This window comes from Phasianus colchicus, chromosome 7 (genome assembly GCF_987193195.1).
Source record: "Phasianus colchicus chromosome 7, bPhaCol1.hap1.1, whole genome shotgun sequence".
In the NCBI taxonomy this organism is placed as follows: domain Eukaryota; kingdom Metazoa; phylum Chordata; class Aves; order Galliformes; family Phasianidae; genus Phasianus; species Phasianus colchicus.
Window position 1 is genome coordinate 30,557,264 of NC_143442.1, and position 22,366 is coordinate 30,579,629.

At 35.4% G+C, this 22,366-nt stretch overlaps 1 protein-coding gene across 8 annotated transcripts in view; it reads left to right on the forward strand.

Moving 5' to 3' along the window:
- Positions 1–22,366, forward strand: part of TFPI (tissue factor pathway inhibitor) — a 210,293-nt gene that overhangs the window by 159,737 nt on the left and 28,190 nt on the right. The window lies entirely within an intron of this gene.

Genomic DNA, 22,366 nt, shown 5'->3' on the forward strand with positions numbered 1-22,366 from the left:
ATGCAGTCAGCACACCCAAGGCATGCTCAAACAGTGGGCCCAGTGAATTTCCTGGGGTTCAATGAATCCAAGAGCAGACCTGCCTAAAGAGACCTGGGGTACTGGTGGATGGTGAGATGGACATGGGCCAACACTGTGCCTTCGCAGTCCAAAAAGCCAATTGCGTCTTGGGCTGCATTGAAAGAAAAGAGGCCAGCAGGCTGAAGGAAGTGATCCTTCCCTCTACTCTGTGCTGGTGAGATGTCACCTAGAGTACTGCATCCAGGTGTGGAGTCCTCAGTACAGGAGAGATGTAACTTGTTGAAGCTTGGCCAGCTGAAGGCCACTAAAATAATTCAAGGGACTATCTGAAGGGGGACTGAAAGTGAGGCACTGGAAGAGGTTGCCCAGGTAAGTGGTGGAAATCCCATTCTTGGAGGCAGTCAAGGTCATGCTGGGTATGGGGCACTCTGATCTAGTTCTAGGTGTCCCTGTTTATTGGAAGTTGGACTACGTGACCTTTAAAGGTCACTTCAAACTCAAAAGGTTCTATGGTTCTATGATTGTGTCATATTTATGACAACTAGATTTTCAGTTTGTATTTTTGTTATTGAGCTCTTGAAACAATTCAAAAATACCCTGTTGTTTTGCTCTACGTCTTGGAAATGGAGCTGTAAAGCATGGCATTGTGTCAAGTACCTGAGGAAAGATAGAACCAAGAACAAACTTGAATTTGATTGCTGATTCAGCTATGTCACTGAAGCAGATCTGCTTAACTGTGTAGCTTTGTTACAAAATTACTCATCTTTTTTAAAAGTAACAATTGTATTTCAGCACCACCTATAGGTGTGTAAAGGGAATGTATTCAAATCTGTGATGAGGATCAGCAAGTAGATCTCATAGTTAAGTAAAATATGACTTAATTGTAACTAATCCATTGCTACTGCTTCAAATAGGTATCTTCTGCTTACATTCTTAAGTGATATAAATTCTTATTGTGCACTGTTTTATATAAGAAATATGTTGTATGAATTTGAATGAACGTAGGGAATGGCAGAAACCTTTCATGTGAGTCAGTTTTCAAAAATAGTTTGCTTTTAGTCAAGTACTTTCTCTATGTGGCTGAAAGGCTGGGTGAAGAAGATTGTATATTCCGCAGTGGAAACTTCCTCTTTTTTCCATGAGCAAATATTCTGTAGTTTTGAAAGTGTGATTTTAAACAGTAAAAACAAAAAATCTGTTTGCCCTTAAACTTTTGCACAGGTTGCTGAGGGTGCAAAATACCTAGTACCATTTTTATCCAGTCTCCCATGTTTGTATTGGGAGAGTCCTGTCGATATTTGGTGAGAGCAGTGCAATTATCACAGTTTTAAATGAGTAACATTTGAGAACTGAGGTTACCAAGGTCTCCTAGAGAAATATATCTATTTCTCTCTATATATATATATATACACATATATGCACGTATATGTGAAGTGGAGAACTATGCCTTGTGGTTGAAGGATAAAATGCAACAGAAGTGAGTTGTACTTTTGAGCTTTCTGGCTTGGATTTCTGGATGGGAAATGGTTATTGACTATTTTCTACAGATCTGTAGAAAAGAGAGTATAACCATCACTTTGTCACCCCTTTACCATCCCATTCTGTAATCTCATTGTCTGTTTGACAACACACAGAGAATCAAACAATTGAGAATTCTTTTCTGGATGGATATTTTTAGTAATAATAATAGTAAAAAAAAGTCACTTTTGTTTTGGTAGAACAAAATGAAATACTTAAAAACATTTTCAAAAAAACCTACTGACAGCAGGTTTCAAAGCACTTTCTTACCAAAGTGCTTTGAAATGAAGCTCAGTATCTTTTCCTCAATAATTTAATGGCATGCTTATATTTTATATAGTGCTTAAACTGAAATAATTATTTAAAAAAAATAAACACAGTTGAAGTGGACCAATGCAATTGGAAATTTCAGTACATGCAGTGTGGATGTTGAAAATAGAAGGAGAATGTTTGCAGCATGCTCAAAACTAGGAAAGTCCTACAGTTTTCATACAAGCTTTTCTTTCTGAATTATCCTAGCTGTGAGCCTACTGATATAGTCAGTCCAAACTGAAGAGATTGGTTAGAACAAACTGAAATTGGACTTGTGTGGTCTCCTCTTTAAGACCTATAAAGCATGCTTGAAAATCTCCCAAGTGTTCCAGTATGCTTTTTCGAAGTGGCCCAAGTGCAGTGTAGCTGTGGCTGTAGGCTGTTAGATGATACTTGTTAGCAGTTCTTGTTATTTGATGCTACTTTCCAAAGATTTAAATTCTTCATTGATATTTACTTCAGATTAACTTCCCTGAATCCAAATTATTAATTTGAACCTGCCTAAGATTTTAATTTTGATCTATATTTAGGTCCTGTTAGAGAATCTACGGTATAACGTTATTGAATTCTCCCTCTACCTCATCATGTCTATCACATGCAGGACATAGCAGGGACTGGATGAAGGGGCAGAAAAACAGTGGGAATATTTCATTTCTTTCTAATGTAATCATGTGCTCTCTGTAAAGCCAAGTGATCACTTCAAATTGATACACTTATTCCGACTTTTCAGAGGCTGTGCTTTTGGCATTTTTAGTTAATGTTCAAGCATAGGATTGGAGGAGTTGAAAGGGCATCTTGCCACAACCTTTACACAAGACATGAGCTGCAGCTGATGAAGCTTAATGCTCTGAATCTTTAGAAAGCACAGGTAGGTGGATTTGAATTGACCTTGGTTCATGCTGTGCACTTTGTACTTTGCAATACTATTTCATGCATTAACTAGCCAAGCTTGTTTTTCTTACTGGCATGAGTAAGAAAAGTATGGTTTTGGTCCAATATCCATAAGAAAATTGAAACTAAATTTGTAGTATCTCAATTCTAAAATATATAAGACTACAGCTGTGGTACCAATTGATTGAACCAATAATTAACAATTATTTGCTTCATCTTCTGTAATCTTACCACATATTCTGCTATTTCTTGCCTAGCAGCTATCTTGATAAATCTTATTAAACGTAGTCAATAATAATGTTTTTAGTTTCTCTCAAGTATGTTATACCTCCAGGAAGACAAAAGAGATTTTCACTTTTTTTTCTCCTGTAGGAAAATACTTAGTTTCTAAGTTAAATTTGAAAATGAGCTCAATCAAAGGAAATAAGGCCTCTTCTCTATATCATGGATTTGTTGTTTGTTTTTAGGTTTGCTACTGAGAATGATTTTTACCTTATGGAAATCATTTTATATTCAGAAAAAAAAAAAACACCATAAAACTTACAGAAACTGTTTATATGTTTCCCCTTTTCACCCACAAAAATTGTAATTACAAGCTGTGTGTCTGAAATGAGCGAGCCAGCTAAACAGAGACTAGGACTCAATCCAGTAAATAATGTTATCCAAATGAAACAAAGACACTATTTCCTAAAGGAATCCAGTGACATGATCTTATGAAAAAACAGAGTTTGTGTGAGAGGATGCATGGGGACAGAGAAAGAAGAATTTCAGGTGATGTCTGTTGGTTGTGGGTTCTAAACCTGGTGTGTTCTAGTTATTTTCTCACTTTGTGATGGTCCCATCAAAGATACCATTCAGCATGCAAACAGGAAAAAAAAATGTTGGTTCACTAGTATATTTTAATTTGGGTATTTGGTAGGAGGATAACATTTAGTATTGTTTATTTAAGTTGGAAACAATGAAAATGGCAGCACAGGTTACACGGTTTTGCCAACTATTGAGCAATGAGTATGAGCCTATTTATACAGGTAAATAAATGTAGTAGTTCCCATCTCTAACTCTGAAGAAATCAACCTTCTGCAGGCTTCAGCACACTTCTTTCTCTAAAAAATAAGCAGAGAGATTCCGTCATGCTTTTTTATTAAGCACATGTAAAAACCTGAGTGAAATTTGACAGCATCAGTTCGTTTTTCTCTTTTCTTGCACTGGGTAGAGATGAGACATAGGAATAAATGAAATGAGAAAACTCTTATGCTGAAGTGAATTAGCAGAGTGCTCCAGTTAATGCAAGGTTTTTCAGTGAATTGACCATTTGAATACTTCTCATGAGTAACAGCAATGTTAATTTTTCAGTGTTATGTTTTCAGTAAAATTCCTGATTGGTCTGTTCCATCCAAGTGAGATCCACACTGACTGACCGTTGCACCCAAACAAAAGATCATAGGTGTCAGAGTTCTTCAGGAAGAGATAGAATAAGTTCCAAAAAGCAAAATGAACAGTTACTGAGCAGTAGGAGAAGCATATGATTATCTTGCAATTACCTTCAAGCATCAGGTTAAATTCTTTTGAATGAACAGCCAGCTATCCTCATCTATTTTACAGATACTGCAAGCATTATTAATTTTTAGTAATATTGATTGCTTTTGCATAAAAAGTTAGTTTTCATCTCCATTTATGGGTTATAATACCATATTTAATTGATTTTTTTTTTGAGCATATGTTGTGTGTTTTGGAGGTGCTTAGTATGCAATTGAGGTTTCAAAATCTGACATTTCTCATATTTATTCTGTTGCTGAAAGAGCTTTGCTAAGAAATCTGAAGAATACCCTGAAACCGCTAGGGTGATAGGACTATATGGATATAAAATAGTATCAGGCACTCTCATCAGCAGTGATTGTCCAGGATTGCTTTGTGAAACAGAAAGCAAAATAAATAAAGCACTTCGAGGAAAGAGGGTGATGATGAGTTTTTCTAATTAGTACTATGAAAATAAGATGAAAAGATGCAGAATTATTTTAGTCTGTAATAATGTGAAATTTTGGTAAAAATTCCTGAAAGGATAGTACAAACAATATTCATTGCCTTGAATAGTTCACTGATACTTGCTCAAATAGGATATGAGGGCAATCAGTAAGATTAGCCAATCAGTAAGGTTAAACAAGGGAAGGAGATCAGAAAGATATGTTAATTCCATTTAGATGGGAGTAACAAAGAGCGTTACAAAAGCATACAGAATGAGAGTGATTTAGAGAAGGTAACTACAAGATTTTCATTTACTGTTTACTGTCAGGGAAGAATAGAAATACGACCTCAGAGATTAAAGAAAAAAGGCAAACAAATCTGATTTGAAAGTAAAACAAAATGAATAAGCACAATATTTTATGTATTTTTTATTTTTATTGTCTCAGAAAGGAAGACTAGTCTATTGCCTACAATCCATAGTGTGTCACATGAAGGTCTGGCATGCAGCTGTCATACTTCAGACTGAAATACTGTTGAAAACCACTGATTTTGTTAACCTTAGTTTACATGTATATCAGAAAAGGGAGACCTTTAGCTCAGCTGACTACAAGCTGAACAGAAGCAATAAGAGCAAGAGCTTTAGGAGTGTTCCACATGCTGTCTTGTGCAGCATGAGAAACACGGAGCACGTAAGGGCTGTGTTACAAGCACAAGAGTGTATGCAAATATGGGATGCTTGCCAAACTTGAGCTAAAATATAGGAAACAGATGCTGCAAGTTCTCAGGTTGCTTAAGGGAGACCTATTTTCTGTGTCACTGTTCCACATCCACTTGAATCCAGTTTTGTTCACAATGGTGGTTGTCCATGCCAGATGCCTGCTTGAAGGAGGCAGAGCTTTCCTATTCTGCAGTATCTATGGCAACTACTGTTCTCACCCAGTCTTAGAATGTGTCTCTTGTACTTATCTTTTCTCAACCTAATCTTAGTCCATAGCAGACAGGATTTTTAAGATTGTTATTTTGTTGTTGTTACAAAGTGATGATTAATCCCTTATAGAGAAGTATACTGGCCCTGAGCTTGTTTCCTTTTTTTGACTATTCATGTATTTCTTTCCTCACCTGTGAGGTATTCTGTATCAGTTACTTGTAACCCAAGCCAGTCTCTTTTTCAGAACACGGTTCAGGAAATATTGGTCTTATTATTTGCTTTGGCCATTGCCATAGTTTAGACCTGCATTTCTTCATTTGTCATCCATCCGTAACAGTAAATTCAGATAGAGAAGCCTGCATGAATTTCCTTAGCCTCTTCACTGCTTCCTGGTGACTTCTCAGCTCAGCTATCATCCAAAGCTGTAGAAATACCAAGTTAAAAATAAATGACAAATTTAAGAAAATTGAAGATGTCTCACATAGATTCAGTAATAATCAGCAGATAACATTAAAGCAAGTTAAAGCTTTAAGTATTCAACTCTTGTTATACCTTCATATACCAAGTATAATGTACCAATGAGCAAACAATAATCTACTGCTGCACTAGACAAATGAATTCCCTTGAAATAATGAAGTACCTATTAGTAAGATGAAGGAACATTCTCTCTAGTTTGAGATAAATTAGCATTTCCTGGAATTTAAATATGAGCTCTTTAGAAGCGTTGAAAGAAAGAATTTTCCATTCTGTGCAAGAAACAACACTTTACAGACACTTGCTTAATTAGTGAGCTGTTTACTATTTAATCATTATTTATTTACTTACTTATTTTTGCAGAACTTCAGATATGTTTTTTCCTGCTGTGACAGCTGAAAGTTCAGACCCCTCAGGTTCCTTCTGTTGTTAAGAAAGAGAATAAATGGACAAAACAGCATGCAGAGTTGTTAATAGAGCATTTGTCTGAGACCATTTTCTTTTCAGTTAAAGCCCGTATTGCTAATATACTGGAGTTTCTCATGTCTGTCTTCAGTTTCTGGTTTTCTGCATTACTTTTATTATGGTATTGGTATATTCTCAATAAAATGTTAAGCTTTAATAAGATGGTGTTTTTTGATCAAAGGCTGTTTCATGATAGATTATCTCTGTTTGTAAAGCAAATCCACATTTTCATAATGTTTTCTTGACCAAAATTCACATCTGTTGATTACTTTGGTGTTTGTTAATCTATGTATAAGCACAATGTAAGAGTCTCACAGGGAGAGAAGTTGAGGTTAGGGAGAAATTAGTTTTTCTCCAAGAACAACATGAATAACATGATACAGATCGGTTGTACAAAGCTTTTAAATTTCTTTGACATTTCTTCTAATGCTTTTTTTAAAGAGCTTCATTTCCTTCTTGTATTAAGCTGTTTAACTGTATGTGCATTGAGATATAGTGTAGTGTTTGAAATCAGAATGTTTACAAAATACAGTGTTGGTATCTTCTAATACAACAGTCTTATAACTTAAGATTTATTCTGAGAAATCTATACTTGCTCTGACATGTTAATTATTTTAGTCTGTCTTTCCTGAGTTTCTATGAATTTACATCCAATTGTAAACTTGGAAATACATGAATATATTGTTTTTCTTTTCACTTTTGGTAATTGCTTAGTTTCTCTTCAGTATTTTACTCCAATCCAGATAAAATATATGTCAAAAAATTGCAGTCTTTTTTATTGTGTGGCCTATCAGCTACATCTTGTCCATTGATGGATAATGGAAAAATTCACTCTGTCACAGGACTAGCTAAATTACCATTCACTGGATATGATTTGGGACTAGAGTGAATTGAATTTGTCTCACATAGCTTGTTCAGGCCATACTGCTACTTGAGCAGTTGACTTCTGAGGGCTTTTTACTTCATTATGCATATAAAAATGCATAAGGAAGCCCTAGATATGTGTGTGTATATATATATATTTTTTTGTACTGTATTTTTGTCTTCAGCATAGTTTTGTTAGAAGAGCTTGAAAAATGAATAGATTTCTGGCAGTACTAGTAGTTCCACTCCTGTGAGCTTGTGTTGTTAGCCAGTTACTGGCCGTGGAGTAAGAGAAAAGATGAGACAAGAGAAGATGAGACGCAGAAAGTATCTCATTCTAATAACAGTTCAGTGTGGAGAATTTTGTTAATTATAGTAGGCTGGGAAGAAGTTTATTTTAGCTGAATTAATAACACAGCTACCTTTTTGGGAACGAAGGCTAATATGTTCTTTTTAGAAGTAAGATCCATGTACTGAGGATAATCAACCACCAGATGTACTGGTGAGAGCATGTTGTACATTCTTTGTGATTTTATACCTGTAACTCAAGATTAGAGTCTAATTAGATGATCAAAATGATTTATTTGTTAGCTAATATCTATTAGTCAATAAAGCAACCCTTCATATTTTTCCTTGGAGAACTGAAGAGAAAATGAAATTTCTAATGCATAGTTTATTGCAATATAGAGGTAATACGCTCTTGAGAATTTAAGTATGGCAGTTTGAGTAAACAAAAGAATTCATAAAGCCTTTTAACAGTGGGAGGTGACAGTAGATACCTTTAGCTTCAAGCCTGGATCTGGAATGTAATCTATGACAGCTATACTTTAATTGGATTTGAGGACTCAGTCTGTTTTCCTGTGTAGGTGGAGAAAGGTTACACTAGCTTTCATGGTGCAAAGCCAATTTTTCAGTTTTATCACCCAGGAATCAATGAGATTGAAGACTGGGCAGGTTCCTCTAGATAAAGCCATCTCCTGATGATTTACAGGGTTAAGTTTTGCTTACTTTCTTGCCCATCTGCAAGGATTTTTAATGTGCTTCTGTAATGTTTTATCACCTCTCTTTTGATTATTTTGTTATACCAGGATAGTGAAGACAGACAATATAGTATTATTACACACTTGTGCATATTATCTGCTGGAGTGCAAATTAAGTGAGCTCATCAATAAAATGGCAGTGTTGTTTTAGTGAGTGTAATGACAGTGGAAATGTGAGATTATCACACTGTTGATATGATCCATAAAAAAAATAAAATAATAATATAATTAAAAAAAAAAAGAAGAAAAAGAAGGTAAAAAAACAAACAAAACAAAAAAAAAAAAAAAAAAAAACACGACAGGAGAAGTAATAAAACTCCATGGAGGATTTTTTTCCAGTACCTCAACATTTTTCAAGAAGGCAGTCCTTGGTAGCATTTTCTGTCTACATACTGTCTGATACTTTACTGTCTACATCTTGTTGCTCTGAATAACATTTTAGGCGTCTGCAGCTTTTTAAAATTTGAGTAGAAATTGATTTGGTGTTCTGCATCTTTCATTTTTTTTGCCAATGCTGGGGAATGGGAATTGTTAATGTAGAAAACGGTGTTTTGAACCTTAAAAAAAATCAAAATATGCTACAGCTGAAAATACAAGTTAACGGGGATTCACTGTGAAAGTGTTGCCATTATCTGTATTGCGTTTTTCTTCAGATTGGAAATCTGAAAGAATAAAGCTAGAGTAACGTTCTGTGTATTTTGCTCAATACTGTAGAATACTAACAACAAAGATGTGCTAGTCTGCTTTGATTTCAAGCTTTCTATGCTCTCAATGTGACATGTAGGTTCTGGGGGACAACTTCCTTTAAGGCTATAAGTGATAGGAGCCATGCAAAACATTTTCTCAGCTCAGTTATGAGGATCTCAGTTGTAGCTTCTAGTATCAGAGGTTCCTTTTTTGACTTTCACTTAAACTATTTGAATAACTTCTCCTTGCCTTCTGACACACATCATGATGCCATTGCTGAGTTAGAAGAGGTGTTTGAAGGGAGTCTTCCTGCCATCTCTATGCCACAAATTAAGTGTTGGGTTTTTTTTTACGTTTAAGAATAGAGTTTAGGAAGTATGTGATGTTACTTGTCAAACTCATGGTAGTACTGGAATCAAATGCTCACAACTCTAAGGCATATTCTGTAACATTTTATTTATAATTTCTCTTTAAATCGTGTGTTGAAGTTTATATTGTATGGAAATTGCATAACTGACTATTCATTGTTCGTATTTTAGAAGGTTTGTGTTAGTGTGTCATTTTTTAAAGTACTTCTGACTTCTGGAAATAGCAGTTTCCATTCTTGACCATGTTTTGTTGTTGTTAGGAGTTAGCATTAGTGCTTATATTCCAATGTAATTTGGGCAAATAAAAAGCTGACATTACTTAAAATGATCAATGATCTACTCACACAAAAAAGAAGGCTAATTAAAGAGGGGGAAAAATGGAGAAGGAAAAGGAAAAAGGCTCGAATTAACTGATAGTTTATTGCTTTTGCAAATATCAAGGGTTTTACATATAATTCAAGCCCATCACTTTGCCCTGGAGTTAATTTCAAGATCCAGTGACACAGTAAGTAAATTCTGACATTAGCAGCATGGATTGCATTTTAATAAGAAAATTACATTGTAGGCACACAATCTGAAATGTAGATTAAACTTTGCAAGCTGGCACTTTGCAGCTAAGATCTATGAAATAATAATGACAAAAGACAGATTGTGCAAAAAATACATTCTGTTGATGTGGGCTGGAAGGAAGTCTTTGTGTTTCTGCCATAATTTTCTTTCCTAAAGAGTTACCTTTATTCCACTTCCAAATACTCCAGGTATTGTTTCTAGGCTTGTTAGTGTCTGTAAGTTGCTACTGTACTGCTTGCTAATGAGCTGTAGTTAAACTGATTAAACATACTGTATTATCTATTTTTTTTTACAAGGGTCTGGATTTCCTTGGGCACTAATTCAACCACATGATGTTTTTTGAGTGTTTTGCTAGTTTTATGAGTATATGTGGGGAAGATAAACTTTAACAGATTTTTTTCCATCTCTTTATCTTGAATGGATAAAGAAAAGTTGAAAGAAGGGTTTACTCTTCACAGTCAAATACCATAGTTGGTAGTAAGGACAGTTGTCAAAAATTTAAAAAATAATTGTACTTTTTAATATGAACAAGATTCATGCCAGGTAATATGAGAAAATATCACTGCAGAACTTCACGTTTTGTAGTACGAGATATCAAGACATAATATATATTCCTGCAGCATATAGAACAGATCATTTATTTCTAGAGAGAGATTACTTTGTGCTATTGTTACTATGCTCTGCTTTATTTGTTTTTTTGGATAAAAGGGTCAGTTGCAAATGTTATTTGAACTTCTGTCAAAAAGTCAGGTTTAGAAAAGCGTTGTAAAGAATGTATAAAGAAAGAAACATAAAAATATGTGAGCTGATAAATGATTCCATAAAGTCTAAAAGAAGAATTAACATCTGTTGCTTGATGTGGCTTTCTAATTTTTTTATGGGATGAATACAAATGCCTGACACAGCAGGCTTTCTGGCTTGAGGGCACATCTGACAGCTAAATCATCCCTCCAGCACCAAGACAAAAAAGGGCAGTTAGTCACCAGCAAGACATTATGACACTTCTTAAACTGAAACCAGAAATACTGCTTTTCATCAAACTCTCTGATACCTGGTTCAGAACAGATATTGTATTAAATGGAGTAGGAGAAGTCTGACTGGGGAGCCTGTGTGTGATTTGACCCAAATTTTGAAGCCTCTACAGTAGTCCGAGACTGAGGAAAATATGTTGGAGTCTTGGCCATAAAGTAGCCTGATCTTCTCGTTAAATGTCTCAGAATTGATGATTCAATACTAATGATTCGATTTAATAGTTCTGTGTCAAGAATGTGGTTCTACATAAATAGCCAGCTGTGTTAGAACACTGTTCAGATATCATACAATCACAGAATCACAGGGATTGGAAGGGATCTCTGGATAACACCTATTCCAATTCCAGTCCCCCTCCCTTAAAGCAGGTTCCCTACAGTAGATTACAAAAGGAAGTGTCCAGGTGAGTTTTGAGCATCTCCAAAGGAGTCTCCACAGACTCTCTAGGGAATGTGGGCTTAGCTCTCTGCTCTGCATTGCTGAAATAGAATGCTTATATGTTGTGCAGTCTCATGGAGTTTGTGGAAATGAACAATGTATTACTCCATTGAAAAAATGGGTAGAGTTCTGCTGCAGCTGTCCAGGCCTGTGTCAGTATCAGTGTCCCTTTTGGTTCGCTTCAGACCTTTGTTGCACAACAGTTATAAAATTCCTTGGCTATCAGGCTGGTCTCATTAGGCACACAGAAAGCAGTGTGTGTTCTCCCTCTGCATGGTGAAAATTGACCTGCGTTGCTGAAGACAACTTCCATCTGTATCACATACTGTCTGTGCATAAAATTGCTTCTTAATGACTTGACTTTTTATATTACATAATGATTAATTGCTATGGTACAATTCTTAACTTTCAGATCCTGTTCATGCAAAGTAGAACTATGCTATACTTTCACAGAATCAAATAATATTGACAGGTTAACTTCTTAATTCCTCAGTGACGCTATACTTTATACTTATCTGATATCATTGTTTATTTCTTTATATTCTTTTCTGGTTTTTCTTTATCATTTTTTTCTTAGAAGACTTTATTTTACCAGCTAGTTTTACTTCATAGGTCTCTCTTTGGCCCAGTTTACTGAAACGCCTCAATAATTTCATTAGTATGTTTAGTTTCTAGAAGGTATTACATGTAAGGTTAAAAAAAATAATAACAACACAAAAAAAACAGCAATTAAGCAAATACTAAAAAACCATGATGCTAATGTCTTGAATAGAATACTAACTATGCATTGAAATAGGCCAAAACTGGGGCGTACCTCCCTTCACACCCCCAGTGACTGATCTGCTTTTCTGAGTAGTGGACCTAAAATCTGCTAGAACTAGACAGCTGCAGAGATTTGCCAGATGTTGAATTATCTCTATGCCTGTGAGGTGGTAAATATTCAGGGTAACACTGCATTCCACTGAAACTCCACTTAGTTTAGAGGAAAAGAGATGCTCTCACAGGTACCCACTGTACCACCAGAGTTTCAGTGTGTTTTTTTCATATTACATTTACTTTACAAAAATACATTTACTCTGTGGACAGGTGCCTGTTTTTTCTGTAACTGTAGAAGAGTATCACACATACCAAATGCTTGCTATGTTACAGTTGAGCAACATTTTAAAACAAGTGTGGTGTTTTGCTTTCTTTCTTTTTTTTTTTTTTTTTTCAATCTTTTGGAAAATTGAAGTATCTGAGTAAATAAATGACAATTCCTGTCCTGGTCCTGTCTTCATCTTATACTTACTTTAGTAACCTGTACCATCTTGATGTGCATATTTTCTAGCAAAGCAAGGTTTCACTGCCCTAGTGATAAAGCTACACTGAGTAGACTCTATTTTCGAGTCTACTTTGAAATAAAAGCCAGGCAGGTTTTTTTTCTAGACACTTTGAAGGTATTAGCATAAAGGAAAAAGGTCCGTTAGCAAGATAGGAAGAAAATTCCAGGCTGGTTGTGCTCTGTACAACAAAATTGCCTTCTTCAGTGCTGCAGTGCTTTTCTTTGATTTCAGGGGCACGCAAAGTAGGTTGGTACACACTGATGGTACTTTCTCTCTGAGTGAAAACTACTGCCAAAGTCACAAATGCTTCTTCAAAGTAAGCAGCAGGTAACCAAATGAAGTATTGTGAAGTGTCATGTTTTGCACCAAACTGCAGTAATCAGTCACCAACAAACTAACAGTCTGGTGTTAGGCACATGCCCCATGATATGCTCATTACCCAGGCAATACTTAATTGATTAGTCAGTGCCCCCTTAATTCCGTAAGCAGAAAAAACTGGTAGTCCATTACTCATGCAGCTATTTAGTTAATCATTCTTCTGTTGTCTCCTGTAAGCAAAGGATCGATAGCTGAGGAAGATTTTGATAAGAAAATCAGATGTGTATACTCCCTATCTAAAGACCTTAGATGATACATACATACATATGATACATAGGTGATGTTTACTAAAAGAAAATTTTGGTTTGGGGGGGGGGGGGGGGGGTTGGGAAAGGAACCTAATTCAGCATGAATATTTTTATTTCCAAAAATACATATAAAATCTCTGTAGGAGTTCATCTTTAAATAAATGTGTCTCTTGCTTTGGGCAATTGCAACTTTTCTGGGTTATTTTTTCCTTCTTTCCAGCTGGCCTGTCCACCTGCTCGCTATTCGTGTCCAAAAAGCACAGTTTAAAAACCAGTGAGATTTTTTTAAACAACAGAACACATTAGTCATGACAATGCCTGTGTTCTTCATTGTTTGTAAAATTTTGACACAACCTGCAAATAAATTGCATACTGACCTGAATTATTTCACTGAATAAACTAATGGACAATGGACTTCATGTTGAGAAACAAAATCATAGAGATGGTGGTGTAGAAGAAAAGAAAGATTAAATTGTGTATGTTCTTGTGCATGTATTCACAAAGTATTACTTTCCTCACGAATGACCTATTACTCAGAAGGATGCTTTGTCTTGTTTTCTCATCAAATTTGATCTCATTTGAACCACGCTAAAAGAAATTGAATTTAAAAAACTACTGTTGCCCTGTTGTCTGAATGAATATACATCATCTTGCATACCTATCTGGGACAAGTCCTGAAAAAACTTCATTTTTCTTATATCTAGCTTCAGCATTTGAAGAATTCTAACCCCATTCTGGATCCATGTCCTATTCAAATTCTTTTATAGATTATATGTCCACACTTCAACTTTTCTTTCTTGTGCTAGTTCATCGTTAAAGGAATAAAAAGAAGAGGTCAGTTTGCAATTTGGCATGCTTCAGATTAAATCATTGGTCGTTCTACTGTGTGGGCCTGATAAATAAAATGAATAGTTCCAGGATTCCTGTGCCTAGGTGCAAATAACTATCACCTCGTTCCCTTCTGTGGAACACAAAGAGGAGGAATTAAGTTATTTCTTTAAAGCATAACTGAAATATGTATGCAACTTTGATCCTCAAAATAAATCAAAAATGCTTCTGAGAATGATTTGCACTCAAAAATCCTTCTCTCCTGACTAGGTAGGAGATGCAACACAGTCCTTACAATGCTTCATGGGCTGTGGACCTGTGACATCCTTCTGTTCAAAGTAAAGGAATATTCTGTAATTTCTGCAGTCTTCTAGATAAAAATGTGTTGAGTTCTTCATGTTCAGTATCTTGGAACAGTGCTTTTCCCACTACTTATCTGGCTCTTCTAGTCTGTACAGCAACCTGAAAGCACAAGGCTGCATGTATGGAAATGGACATTTAAAAATGGCAGTTAACAAAAGTTATTCATACTCAGAAGGAATCACAGCTTGTGAGTGAAATGTATGATGCAGCCTTTTTTCTTTGAATATTAATTCAAACATACCCAAAAAAATCTTTTTTTTTTTTTCCTAATACGTGTTCTCTGATCTCACTCCTGTGTATCTTTCACTCCTGTGAGGTAGAGCAACTAGAACTACTAGAGATCTCTACCAGAAGAGCTTCTGACTACATGATGTGAACGTATGCTTTATTTACAGTGTCAGTGTGATGGTTTTTCATTGAAACAATGGATTGTAAATCCTTGTGAACTCCTACAGTGCTAAGATAACATAGGCAGTCATGAAGATTGTCTGTGTATTATCACTGAATGGCAAAGCCTGCTCAAAGCATATTATGGCTATAAATAATCGCTGCCTCACCTGATAACGACTTCTTTCCCTTTAGGTTATTCATAAGCAGCTGAAACAGCAAAAAGAGCAACCAGCTTCTAATAACCTTGATTCATAGTTATGTGTATTCATTTGGCCACCAGCCCTCCTCACCTCATGTCACGTACTTAGCATTATCTCAGGAAAGAAATCCAGGTTTCTGATTGTACTTTGACGATCCTTGTACGGTTTTCTTCCTTGATTCAGTAGGTTCTCTGGTGATGATCAAAGATGTTTGTTCACTTATGTTCAGATATTGAGAGGAAATTGCTTCGATATCTGTATTACTGCAAGTAGTTTGTGTTAAGATCTTCCTTGAAATCTAAGTGCAAGCAATAGCAGCTTGCACGTATGAGGATTCTGTGAAATAAGTATGTATGCTTGCATTAGAATAGTCATCCAGTGTATTAGAGCTGACTATGTATTACATTATCTTGGCTTTGGATGGGTTTTGTTTCCCTGAAGTGTAAGGAATCAAAAATTATGACCCCTACTCTCCCACATGCTGTAAAGAGATCAAATAAACTGTCAGGTTTCTGCCAGAATCTAAAAGAGATTTGTATGGTATTGGAAAGAAATTGTGGAGGATCAAATAGAAATACAGAGTAATACTTAATCTTCTTTGACCAATAGCACCCAGGCTTTATGAAAAAATCCTTCTTCTCAACTTCTCGACATGTTTTCGTATTAAAAAGGTCTAATTTAGGGAATGTGGATGGAGACTTCAAGTCTTGCTCCAGTTTCACAATGATGTTTTAATGAAGATTGATTACTGCAGTCTCACAAAATTAGTACCAAAAGGAAATCTCATTGGTAAATAACATACCACCGGTAGGTTTTGTTTGGAGAGGCATACAAAAATGTGATGACATTTTGAATTTGTATTGTCTTTTATAGTGATTATGAAAAAGTTTTCTATGGGAATGTAATATTTTCATGGGAGATGTTTGTCGTTTAAAATTATTTCTCCACTAGCTTATATTTTACAGAAATTAAATTTGATGTTTTACTTAGAAACTATGTGAATTTCCACATCTTAAATAGAACTTCTTCGAGAACAGCTATGTTTAACTATGTTTTACAAAGGATGCACATAGGTCCAGTGAGTAACCTGCAAAAATACTTTATCTTGTTATCCATACGGCATCATTCTGTTGTCAATGTAATGACACTCTGTCGGCCTTCAGCAGATCACATGCGTTTTGCTAACACTTCCAATCTGACTTTTCCTCTGATAGTGCCATCAGTAAGTATTTCACATGAACTGGCTAGCAGTAATTGATTCTATTACTCTTACCTATTCTATTATCTATTATTACTATTACAAAATTATTATGGATAGATTTTCATTTGATAAATTAATCTAGTTACTGACCAATATACTTTTGCTGATGATACAAAAATTCTGTAGTAAATACAGTTTAATGTAGATTCCTGTGAAATACTTTTCTCCTTTGTAAAAATACTTCCTTCTTGCAGTTCTATTACTCATGTGTTTCAGAGATAAGCATGTGCTTAAGGGATTTTGGCTGGTCAGCATCCCAGATGTTTATTCTTCATTTTGAAAAGATTAAGCCCAAATGAAAAACTCTTGTGCATAGCATTATGTTCCATTTCCTGTCTCTTGAGACAGGCAATCTTGCAAAAGATCTTTTTCAAGTTTTTTATTTTTGTTGGTGCACCATGAAACTATTTCTCATAGGAAGTGTGTTGAACCCTATATGTTAGTTGAAATCATTTCTCTATCAAAGAAAGGAGCTGCTGACTGCAGCTGGAAATTCTGTGAAGCTGCCAGTACTTCGTGGTTTCAGTGCAGAGCTGTTAAGTGGTCCAGCCTGTGACTTAGTGAAACACCTCTGAACTTCATCTTCTGGTTTGTGACAAAATCCAAAGATGTAAAAATTTTGTGGATTTCAAGGTGCTTACAGACAAGGCTGTATTATAAACATTTTTCATTGGAGCTATTGTGATTTTCCACTTACATAATCTCATACTTGCTTTATCTGAGAGAAATCCTTTATTCATTGTCCTTTTTATAACCTGTCTCTTCAGAATAAGAACTTTGACATTTAGACTTCCTATCCATGTTTATTCTGCTCATAATGTATTACTTATTCTCAATTCCTGGGAAAAAAATGTAGTACTGACAAAATGAGATTTTTGTCTCACTGTTAGGCAGCATGAACTTTGGTGAAGATGAATTAGTATTCCGTTCCCTGAGAAGCACCAATTCTCTGTAGCTTCATGGAGAGTATGAGCATGGCACAGGACAGACAATTGTTCTATGCCTTCTAGGGATTGCAGTTGCCACATAAATAATCCTCTGGTAAGTAGGTGCATTGCAGGAGGACTGTCACACAGGAGCAATTGGCTGTTTTAGTAGTCTTCTTTCTTCTCATGAGAACACCTCAGGAACTTGTTATGCTTAGATATGTTTTCTAAGATAGCAGCTGAAGATCACCAAGATGTATGCAACATTTTCAAGAAATGTTCTCTGTATCTTCTAAAGAAGCCTTTTCCTCTCCAGGTATATTGGGCTGTCTGCAAGCCAGTGAGCTGGGGAAGTGTAGTGATCAGGCTCGGAGAACAGTGCAGGTTTTCATTGTAGGAGTTGGTCATAATGCTTTGTTTCATTTTTCTGCCAGCCCTTCAGTTTGCTGTTATTCTAGTTGTATTGTCCTTCTATAGCTGGTATAGTCATTAGGTGTGAGCAAGAGGATGGAACTTAAAAGTAACAAGGGCAAACATGCTGAAGAGCCACTCTAGGCAAGAGCATAATGACACAGTGTTTGAAGTAGGGTGAGCAGAAGGAAGCAGATTTGACATTGCAGTAGATTCAGATTTGGCAAGTTTGTTAGTAAATACACTGTTACTAGCTGCTTAGACTTCCCTGAGCTGGCAGCAGTTCGTGGTGTCCTCAGCTGCCATTTCCTACAGTTACTCATCCATCTCAAAATACTTTTCTGAAAGCATATTGTGAAACTCCTGTTGTTGCTCCTTATGTCATGGTCTGAGCATCTCTCATGCCTACTTTATTTTCCAGCCATATCATAGAGGGGTATTCAGCCTCACAGGTTGTGAGAAGCTGTTGTGTTTAAAAACAGAAAAACAAAATGTCATAGAAGGCTACTTAGGCTCTCTTCAGAGGAGCCTCTATAACCAGTAGCTTCCAGTAAAATTCACCACAGAGAAAATAATTTTCATTTCTGTTCATCATTTATTAAGACAAAGGATATACAGACATGCTCATAACTTTCTCGGAAATCAATAGAAAGTACAAAGACAGGAAATAATGCTCGTCCTTGGTCATCTATCTAAATGTGGGTTCCCTTGAGTTTCATTTTGGTTAATTTAAACAGGAGATGGAAAGAGTTGAATACTGCTATGATAATACATTTATAGTTGGTAACTGTAAGGTGATATGATGCATATCAACAGGGTTTGGAAAAGTGTCTATAAGGAGGCTGACTTCTTACTAATGCATGTTTAAGTTACTAGAGCTTGAAGATTGCAAACATGTAGATTAATGTTTCTCTTGTGGTTTAGTTTTTCCTCAAGCCAACTAAGGCAAGAGGTGTTGTAATATTTTCAATAATTACACATTACATTCAATTTTTTACATAGACCTACCTGGTAATGTTTTTTGGAATGTTTTTTAGAAATATTATGTCAATGTTATATATGCATATATAACATATATATATAACATATATAATGCATATATACACGCATTTAAATGTGGTGTTATTGTGTATACATTTATATGTATATATGTTCCTTTATATATATGCTAACAGAATTTTGCATTTTTGTAGATATAAAATATATATTCAGAAATCAAGCTCTTATCAGAGCAACAAAAGCAAAGAATGGCCATGCTTTCTCACTAAAAGAAAAGCAGTTCTGAAATTAAATGAAAACTGAGCTAGTAGAATGGTCTGTTTTTTCACAAAGCATAAATTTATCCTAAGGCCTGATCTCTGTCTGTAATAAAAGTCATACTAACTTCATCCTGAATAGAAAAGAAATCCTTTAAAAAAAAAAGGTAAATTTACTTTCTGTTTCCAAATAAATTATCTAACTACTTAATGCTGCAACAGTGACATCCAGTGACTAAACCAGGAAGTTTTAGACTTAATGTACATTTTTATCAATGCTAAAGGGCATAGATGGAAAGGGAGGCTTATTTCCTAAGATTCTTAGTGAAATACTGAACTGACGATAAGATGCACGAGAATGGAAAACACAGTGAATAGGTGATTAATTAAAATTATGTAGATGTTGAATTAGCCAAAGTGTTTTCAGAATTTGACATGGTATGAGCCATGTGAGGAATAAATTATTTTTTAAACAATTGATTTCTCCATTGAGACATTGTTTATTGAGATCAGGCAGCATTTCATATAAGTTTTGATAATTTAACAGTAACAGGAGTTCTACTGGCAATACCTTTTACATATTTTGTTTCAGGTAAGATCTACCATAGGGATAAATTCTGCTGTATGATGAAAAGGTTTCCATTTTTATCAGATTAATGAAATAAGGAATTAAGAAATTATACATGTGTAAGGAAGGTGGCAAATTTCATACTGCTCTTTCATACCTGATTCTGTTTTAATTAAAGTCAATGTGAATTTTGTCATGAAATTCAAATCTCACATAGCTTCTGGCTCTAAAGAATGAGTGGTATCTGGTACTGACCTGACCCCCTTCTTCCTCAATTATTCAAATTTTTTTGTTGGAACTGATTCTTGAAATATTTCTATTATTCAAAATGCTATGTGATATATTCTTTACTTTGTTGTTGTTGTAATTGTACTAAGGAAGTAGCTTGTGTCTGGGCTTTTCAGAAAGGTAGTAATAAAAACTAATTATTTAGAACTTCAGCTTTAAAGCGTGTTCCAAGTTTTCTACTATTTTACCATTTGGAAATTGGTGAATGAAGAAATAATTGTAAAATTTTGTAAGATCATAAATAGAGAAATAAACTGAAAAACTGATTACAGCTTCAAGAACAAGTTCTAACTCTGTGCAGTGGAAGTTGTGCTGTGCTGACTTGCTCGAGACTCAGTATTCCTTCTGGGCCTCTGCTTCAGATTACTGAGAAGTGTGGTACATCCTCAGACTCAGAAGTGTAGCCTGCTCTCAATCACTTTTTAAAGCAGAACGGACTAAAATAATGGGAAAACTTGAAAAGTGGAAAACTTGAAAAAAATATTTAAAACCGATTTTGGAGTACTGCAAAAGTAAAGTTACTGTGATGTTCCTTTTGGCTCAGAAGAGTGGGGTAATTCTGTGTTCATCAGAAGCACAAGCAGACCCAGCTCCCTAAAGAGACTAAGGGGTCAAAACTCATGATGAGACAGTGCATTTAGTGTTGTTTATCATAAAGCTGCTTGTACTGAAGTACTAGTTAAACAGGAACTCTGATTCAGCTCAAAGTTTCATCATTATTATTATTTTTTACCTGAAAAGCAGATTTAGATAAGTAAGATATTTTAAAGAATGAGAAAGGGAATAGTTGTCCAGCTAAAACAAGAATTTCAAAGTGTCTCATGTCCGGCCCTTTGGCAAGAGGTAACAGTTTTGACCAGTGACACAGGAAAAGGATACGTTTTAAAAGCAGATGTTGAATGTACTCCTTGCTCCTTCTCAAACAGCTTCAGTATTTCCGAGTGAGAAACTTTGCATCCAGTAAGGAATGGATCTGATTAGCAGTTTCCTCTCATCTGTCACTTCCTTTCCTCTTCTCACCCCTATCTAAACCTCCAAAAACATACGCATCCCTTAGCTTCTTATGAGTGCTGTTTCCCAGACCTTTCAGGATGCAGTGAATAGTAGCATTTGAAGAATCTACCTTTGGAGATGAGTCCTGAAGTGAGGACGGAAACGTTGCCTGCAAATGCGGTTTCCTTATTGTACTATCTCAATAGCCTGTTATCAGAATATCATCCTTTCTGTCCATTCCGATTTTAATCTATAGGAAATACTAAAGATAGCCATGGTTTCTTTGTAAGAACAGGAAGTTACAGAACAGGGAGGAAAAGGAGAGGAGTGTATTATAGAGGCAGGTCTTCAAGGGCCAGCTGCTGGGTTCTTATCATCCTTTCATGGTTGTTTTTTTTTTTTTCATGTTAATGTGAGTTTTAAATATTTAAATGATTTAAAGACAACAACACAAATAACAGAAGAGATATAGTACAAAACAATTATCAGAGCTACTTGCAAAACTCCATCTTATTAAAAGGAGGTTACCTAAATTTCCTCTTTTATAACCCAAAGACAGTCTTGAAGTTGCATGTCATTGCAAATAGATGACTTCAGATGGAAAAACAAGCGCATTCTTCATTCACTTCAGCTGCCTTTAAAAATATGAACTAATTGCAAGATAATGTGATACTTGACTACAAAACTTACTACTAGCCGTGCAAATGTGTAGTCTGTGCTAGGTAGCTGATCCCCAGCTTACAACATTTAGCTGTGGCATGCCATTGTGCATGGAAAAATAGTAACATTTTGTCCTTTCAGAGTTCTGCAAGAGCAATAGCTTCTGCACTGAGGAAAAGTCCCTTTGGAGCTTTTGCTGTATATGATGATAGTGATACTACCTCTTACCTTTTACTTTTTAAGATCAGTGGGACAAGCCAACCGCGCTGATGGTATTTTTCCTATAAAGTTGCTGTCTGGTCCCTTATGAAGATTGAGAATAGTTTCTTATGAGATTTGAGAAATACTTACATTTATTCGCCCAATTGAAGCACAAGGAAAATGTATTTAATTTATGAAAGGCAGGAAACAGGACTCTATTCTGTGGAAATGTGTAAAAGAATTAAGCAATCAAAAATGAATTGGCATCACTAGGGGGCAATAAAAGATCAGAAATATCTGTATTGTTGAAGAAGAATGCAAGAAATATCACATCCTCACTGGCAGAGCCACTTGTGTTATGACCTGAAGAACAGCTTGCATAGGCAAATACTTCTGTGTTTCTCCAGCTGTGTTTTCTTGCCAGTCTTGGATTATAGATTTCCCCAAAATAATGTATTGTATGTGAATATTATTGTATATAATGTGTATTGTATATGCATACAGAA